This window comes from Lepidothrix coronata, unplaced genomic scaffold (assembly GCF_001604755.1).
Source record: "Lepidothrix coronata isolate B3197 unplaced genomic scaffold, Lepidothrix_coronata-1.0 Scaffold28, whole genome shotgun sequence".
In the NCBI taxonomy this organism is placed as follows: Eukaryota; Metazoa; Chordata; class Aves; order Passeriformes; family Pipridae; genus Lepidothrix; species Lepidothrix coronata.
The window spans coordinates 306,391-313,034 of record NW_016690208.1 but is presented as its reverse complement, the minus strand read 5'-3'; the positions used below and the strand labels follow the sequence as shown (position 1 = coordinate 313,034).

General features: G+C 53.8%; 1 protein-coding gene across 1 annotated transcript in view; it reads left to right on the top strand.

Moving 5' to 3' along the window:
• Nucleotides 1–3,249: 3,249 nt before the first annotated feature.
• Nucleotides 3,250–6,644, top strand: part of BRINP1 (BMP/retinoic acid inducible neural specific 1) — a 91,729-nt gene continuing 88,334 nt past the window's right edge. Inside the window, exon 1 of the mRNA XM_017810416.1 lies at nt 3,250–3,673. The gene's annotated coding sequence lies outside the window, so the exon portion shown is untranslated. The remainder of the gene's footprint in view (nt 3,674–6,644) is intronic.

Genomic DNA, 6,644 nt, shown 5'->3' with positions numbered 1-6,644 from the left:
TACCAACAATTTTTCTCTTGACCACTGAGTTTTCTTGGGGTTTTTTTGCCCTTTCCTCTTCCCCCATCTCCCTGGAGGGGAGTGAGGGGGCAGCTGTGCAGTGGTGAGTTGAATGCTGGAGTTAATCCACACCCACAGCACAGTGGAAACCTCTCTGCCCATCTTTGTGTCAACTCTTACGTGAACAACATGGACACTTTTCTGCTTTCTAGGTCTGACTTTCATGTGATTTCTTCCTAAACTTCTAATAGAGAGTCCAAATCACTGTTTCTCATCCTCAATACCACAATATTTTTTTTTGTTTGCCTAGTGCTTGTAAATAGGAGACTCTCTCTTCTCACTATGTGTGTTGTGAATTTCTGTTCTCCTTCATATCCTTCCCTGATAGACTAGTTTATATTTTCTTCATGGGAAGAATATTACAGTTTAAAAATCTAAACATTGCTTTTAAGACATCTGTGGAAAGAGGGGTGAAAAAAGTGAGGGTTGGACATGCTAAGGTTGTTAAGAGCTCAAAAAAAAAAAAATCCTTTCTGGAATCAGAAATAGAAATTCTTGTTCAATGGAGCTTTGCTGATTTGGGGTGAAGATCCAGGCTTTGTTCATTGTAGGGAGAAGGTGAGTTGAAATATCCAAGACTAAAAAGAAGAGACCACTGAGAAGAGAAAGCTACTGAAGTGAAATAATTTTGTTTTTAAAAATGGCATCCAGAAACCTTATCTTTGACACATAAGAACAGACACATAGCTAAATATGCTGTAACCTGCTTAGGTTTCCAAAGCAGCAAATTAAACCAGTGGACTATGCAGTGAGTGTCCATTCAGATGAGCAAAGCTCATTGAACACAACAATACTGTAAGAGAACATGTTGAATACTCAATGCACCAAATAATCCGCTTTTGATACAGAGACAGTAAAAGCTTTTGGGAAAGAGGCAGAAATAGTGTTTGTGTGCACTGGGGGGGGGGGAAGAGGGAAAACATTTTGAGATGGGAAAATGATAAGGAAAACTACTGTCCTTGCTTTGTTTTATGTTTTCCTCTAATTGTATGTTTGCTGTATTGACAGTAATTCTTATTTCCAGGCATGACACCTCTCCCAGCAGTTTGTTGTCTTTTGCTTTCTGGAAGAAGGTGTTACTTTGTAGAGAGTATTAATCATAGAATCAAAGAATCACAGAATATCCTGAGTTGGAAGGGACCCACAAGGATCATCAAATCCAATTCCTGGCCCTACACAGACACCCCAACACTCCCACCATGTGCCTGAGAGCGTTGTCCTAACGCTCCTTGAGGTCTGGCTGCCTTGGTGCTGTGCCCACTGCCCTGGGGAGCCTGTTCAGTGCCCAGCCACCCTCTGGGGGAAGAATCTTTTCGTAATATCCAACCCAAACTTCCCTTGACCCAGCTCCATGCCATTCCCTCGAGTAATGGGTGGTTCTCTAGGTCTGTGAGACCCTTGGGTGCCTGAGGAGTATCATCTCACCTGTTTTCTCTCTCTCCCTCTTCACAGGAACAGGAAATATCCTGCTGGGTGGTGCCAGATCCTGCTGGACCAAATCACACCAGCCCTTCCAGGTGCAGTGAGGAAGGACACCCAGTATTGTTGCATTATCTGAACTGGCAAATCCCACTGACTGCAGTGAGTGTTCATGGAGCCTTTGCTTTCTTTTCAAACAACCTTATGTAGGACAGGAGGATTCCTCTTCCCTTTCTGATAAGTGCCAAGAGCACCAATGAAAGAACACACCCGTGATAACTCCAAACACCATTTATTTGCTTCAATAAGTATTTTGCCCTTGTTTATCTGTTCTGTATAAGGCCTGATCCCTCAATCTTCCCTGCTGTGGTGTAAGCCCTTCCTCTGCAGCCTTGTACCAGGGGAATCTGTGAGAATCCCCCTTTCAGCCTTTTATTTGAGCCAGTGTGACAGAATTCAGGGTGGCTTAGCAGGAAGTGTGATGTTCAGCTTTGTGGCTGAACAGTCACTTGGAGAAAAGTACAACTGGGGAGCTCTGGGCACCCTGTAACTGAGATAAGCTAAGCCCCAGCCCTATCAGAGCAGCCTGGAGTTTAACGAAACAGCTTCTAATTCTGCTTAGGAAAGATTTGCTGAAGATTTAGCTTAAGACAATGTTCCCTAGCCACAGGGGATGGGTGAGAGAAGGACAGAGTGTCCTTGCAGGCCAGAAGAGGGGGATGGAAGGAGGGCGTCTCCCAGTGCCCTCCTTGCCCCACATACCCTGCAAGAGGTGACTGATTTTTTTTTTTCCTGTGTCAGCCCAGCCCAGCCCAGCCCAGCTCAGCCCAGCCCAGCTCAGCCCAGCCCAGCCCAGCCCAGCCGTGACTGACTTTTCTTGGAGCTCCCTGCCTGGAATCCTCACATCACGACGTTGTTCAACGCTCTCCCTACACTGCTCGCCTTTGCTGAGCTGCCGAGATCTGTCTGGGTGGGTCATGCCCTTGAGGCATCCCCGTCTCCATTCCCCATCCCAAACCTTCCCCGAGCCCAGCGGTCGGACTTTGCCAGGCGGGTCCAGCCGGGCCGGGAGGCACCGGGAGCTCTGCCCGCTGCCTCCCAGGGAAGCTCCACTCGGCTCATCCCTCCGAGCCGCTGCCGAGCCGGGGCTGTGGAGCCCCCGGTGAGGGTCCCCGAGCCCCCCGAGCCCCCCGAGCCCCCGCGTCCGGTCCCCGCCCGCCGGCCCGGCGCTGTCCGCGGTGCTGAACCGCATCCGCGCCGCGGGAATGCGGGAACGGCTCCCCCCCAACTCCCCAAGGAAGGGTGGGACCCCCCGAATGTGGAGTCAGGATGGGCACCATCCTGCTCCCCTCGCCCCCAGCCGATGGAGCCCCGCGCTGTCTGGCTCCGGGGAGGTGAAAATAGAAGGCGTGCGGGGGGAGAAAAAAAATTAAAAAAAATTAAATGGATGAGAGCTGCCTGGAATGGCAACGGGTCCCGCTGCAGCCTCCTCCCCAAATCCCCTCGGATGTCCCCTCGGCAGACAAGTTTAGATCCCCCCGCAGCCCCGTCCGGCGGCCCTTCCCGGGCTCATCCTCCCTTCCCACGGCCCAGGCTCCGTCTGGCCGGAGCTTAAGTCCCTCCTTTTTGCCCCCGGCCCCTCCCCTTCTCTAATTATGTACAAAACACTTCTTAGAATAAAATGGCCAGGCTGGGGCTCCTCCCTGCTTTCCTCTTCCCCATTCATCCTCTCCAGCCCGCTCCAAGCCCCTCCCTCTGTGGCAAGCCCAGCCTCTCGCTTCCCTCCTGGAGCCTTTTTCATTTTTATTTCTAACCCCCTCTCCATTCTCCCTGCTGCCTCTGCTCCTTCCCCCGATGGCTACGAACTGAGCAGCAGAAGAGAGGGGGGGGGCACAGGAAGGGGGGGGAAAAAAAGGCAAGAAAAAGGAAAAGGAAGAAGGGGAGAAAAGGAATTTTTTTTTTTTATTTTTTTTTTTTTGCCTCTGCCCTTAATGCCCGCGATCTGGATCAAGGAAGGGGATTTTCTGTCTGAGCATGAAAAGGACTGCTAGAGCCCCAGGATTTTCACGCCTGCAGCATCAGCCCCGCACCCAGTATGCGAGCTGGACAGAGAAGCTCTCCCACAAGTTCCTACCGAGCCGAATAAAACCCGCGGGCGACCCGATCTCCGCCAGAGAGGGACATTAAGCATCAGGTAAAGGCGAGCGCTGCGCTGCGGCTGCGGCTCTGCCCGTGCCCGGGGCCGGGCTCCCCCGTCCTGCCCGCGTTGTGTAACCGCGCCCGCGGCCCCTCCGCCCGCACCGCCCGCACCCCCGCCCTGGGCACGGCGGGGGATGGATGGAAAAGTCCCGCAGCCCCGTTAGCGGTTCTGCGTGCGCGGTGCTGAGCGAGGGGCCGGGGTCCGCCGGCGCTGGGAAGACTGGGAGCGCTGGTTCGTGCTGGGGCAAGGCGCAGCCCGCCGAGGATGCCCCGCGATGGGGGCTCAGCACCCGGCTCGGCGGGGCTGGCGGAGAGGCGGGGGTGGCGGTGGGGGTGGGAGGCAGCCGCGATCCATCTGTATTCCGGAGTATCGATACATCCCGGAGCGGGGGGGGACCGTCCCCAAGGAGATGGTGTCATCTCCACTTAATCCGCTGCTCCGCTCGCGCAAGTGACAAGCGAATCGCGGAGGAAAAAAAGGAAAGTCTGTCGCCTCGAATCCCGCACCGGGCTGATTGCCTCGACTTCCAGCGGGGATGGGAGACAGCGGCAGAGCCGGGGGAGGGCGCCGATGGCGGGGGGCTGCACCGCACGGCGCAGGAGATAGGTTTCCCCCGCTCAGCTCTCGGTGCTGCTCGCGAGGCTGGTTTGGAGCATAACTTTGCCTTTTTCCAGTCCTTGGGGAATGGGGGCACGGGGAGCATCTCCACGCCATTGCATCATCCCCGAGGTCCATCACAAGTCTGGGACTAAAGCCCCAGAGACGATCGGAAGAGGGTTGTAGGTGTGAGTGTGTGTTTTGGTGTTGGAGAGTCCCCCCGTGCTGGTACCTGGGAGTAGGGAAGGGGAGGGGGTGTCACTTCTTGGATGCAGTCTCCTCTTCCCGGAGGGAACCCAGCAGCAGATGAAACGCTGGCAGAATCGGTGTCTGAATTTAGCCGTGTGATTGACATCTGCACTAGGCAGGATAGAAAGGTCCTTCATGCTTTACTCTGGCTGCTCATCTGGATGCATAATAATAATTTGTTAATGACAGTAAAGCTCTTTCCCAGGAGTTGTAGAGAAGTATTTGGAGGATAGCGAGAGGAGGAGGGAGTAAGTAAAGAGGAGATGTGGGTTCGGTGTAATAAATATGAAAGGTTTTTAAAAATATTCCTTATAAAGGAAAAATATTGATCAGCTCTGCTTGTGAGCGACAGACAGACAGACAGACCCGGACTCTCTCCCTCCCACACACCGCACAGACGAGCAGCCGTGGTCTCCCTCATGCATGTACACGCTAAGCACACCAAACACATGCTGGGAACTCACACAGCCCACCCCGTGCTCACACACAGCATCTCGGGCTCGCTCTCGCATGGATGCAAACACCTATTCCAGCTCTGCGGCCCCGCAGTTCCCCCACGCTCAGACACACAGACTGGATCCACAGAAATAGCTGCATTGATATTCTTATTATGTGAATCAAGCCTTCAGACGTTCACATGAGCACACACATGCTTGTCTTCCTTGCAGGGCTCGCAGTAGGTGGTTTGCTCCTCCAGCGTAGTCTTCTCCCTTGTAGTTTGCTCCAGGCATTGATTTGGGGTTTGTCTGACTCCAAAGCCCTTTGCGACTCAGCAGAAAAGCTGCTACATTCTGTGTGACTACGGTTGTTTTATTGCTCTTTGCACGTTCCCAGGACTCAGGAATGATTTCACTCCTGGAAAGAAAGGCAGACGAGCAGCAGCCAGGGGAGCAGGGAAATGGCTGGGGGAGCAGCGGCAATTCCATACCCATCATGCCTTCTCTGATAAGAGCTGGAGTCTGGGAGTATGGGGAGAGCTCTGCTGGAGTTACCGTGGTTTTTAACGTGTGTGAGTGTGTGTGTGAGCAAAACCACACACATCCATAGCTAAAACACACAGTGCAAGGCTCTACTTCTGTGTTATGCTGGTTCAGAGCGAAACCCTCCCATCCTCACAGTACAGATGCTCCCTTTGCAAGCCCCTTTGATCAGAGATGACTTAGGATGTGTGGGGGAGATGATGTCACTGGTTTTAGAGGTATTTAACCTCTCCCTCTGACCTTCCTCCCCTTCCCCTTTTTCCATAGGGCCTAGTCAGGATACTGTGCAATCCTCCAAGAACAGGAATATAATGAGGCCGACTAAAGTGTATATTAAAACTTGGGAGAGGAGGAACATATGGTGAATTGGCTTGCTTATAGGTAAAAGGTGTCTCAAAAGAGATGATGGGGGATGAATCTGTGTTCCCTCCTCACCTCCACTGTTTACTATATTGGAAGTACGGGTAAGGCTGGTGCTAAACACTATGTGGGAATGGGTCTGCCAGCAGACAATAATCGTTGTTGTCTGTGTGACAGAAATAGTTCAAAGCCAAACCCTCCCATTTTTGCTCAGGCAGGAGCCCCAGCGCCTGCTCCGGGCTCATTGCTCGGGAAAGCACTGCAGGAACCGACTCCAGAACCGGCACATCCACGCCTGGCTTCCTGCCCACCTCCAGAAATGGATGTGGATTTTTAGACTTCACCCAGGGCTCGGTGTTTATAGCTGATGCAGGGACGCTGAGCAGGCAGGAAAAAATTAATCGGTAACCCCCTCCCTCCAAAAAAACCCAAACCGCTGAAGAACAGACATGAGTGTGAAGAGCCCCCAGAGCACCCCGAGGCGCGGCGTTCGGAGATGGGGAGTCAGGGAGGGACCCCCGGGAAGGGAACACACCCCGCGCTCGGCGCCCCGCGCCCGCTGCGCCAGCGCGGCCCGAGGGCGCTGCCGCCGCACCCCAGGAGGGGGCGCTGTGGCTCCACCGAGCGCCGGGAAAGCGGGGCAGCCCCTGCCCGCACCCCTGCCTGTACCCTGCCTGTACCCTGCCTGTACCCTGCCTGTACCCTGCCTGTACCCCTGCCTGTACCCTGCCTGTACCCCTGCCTGTACCCTGCCTGTACCCCTGCCTGTACCCTGCCCG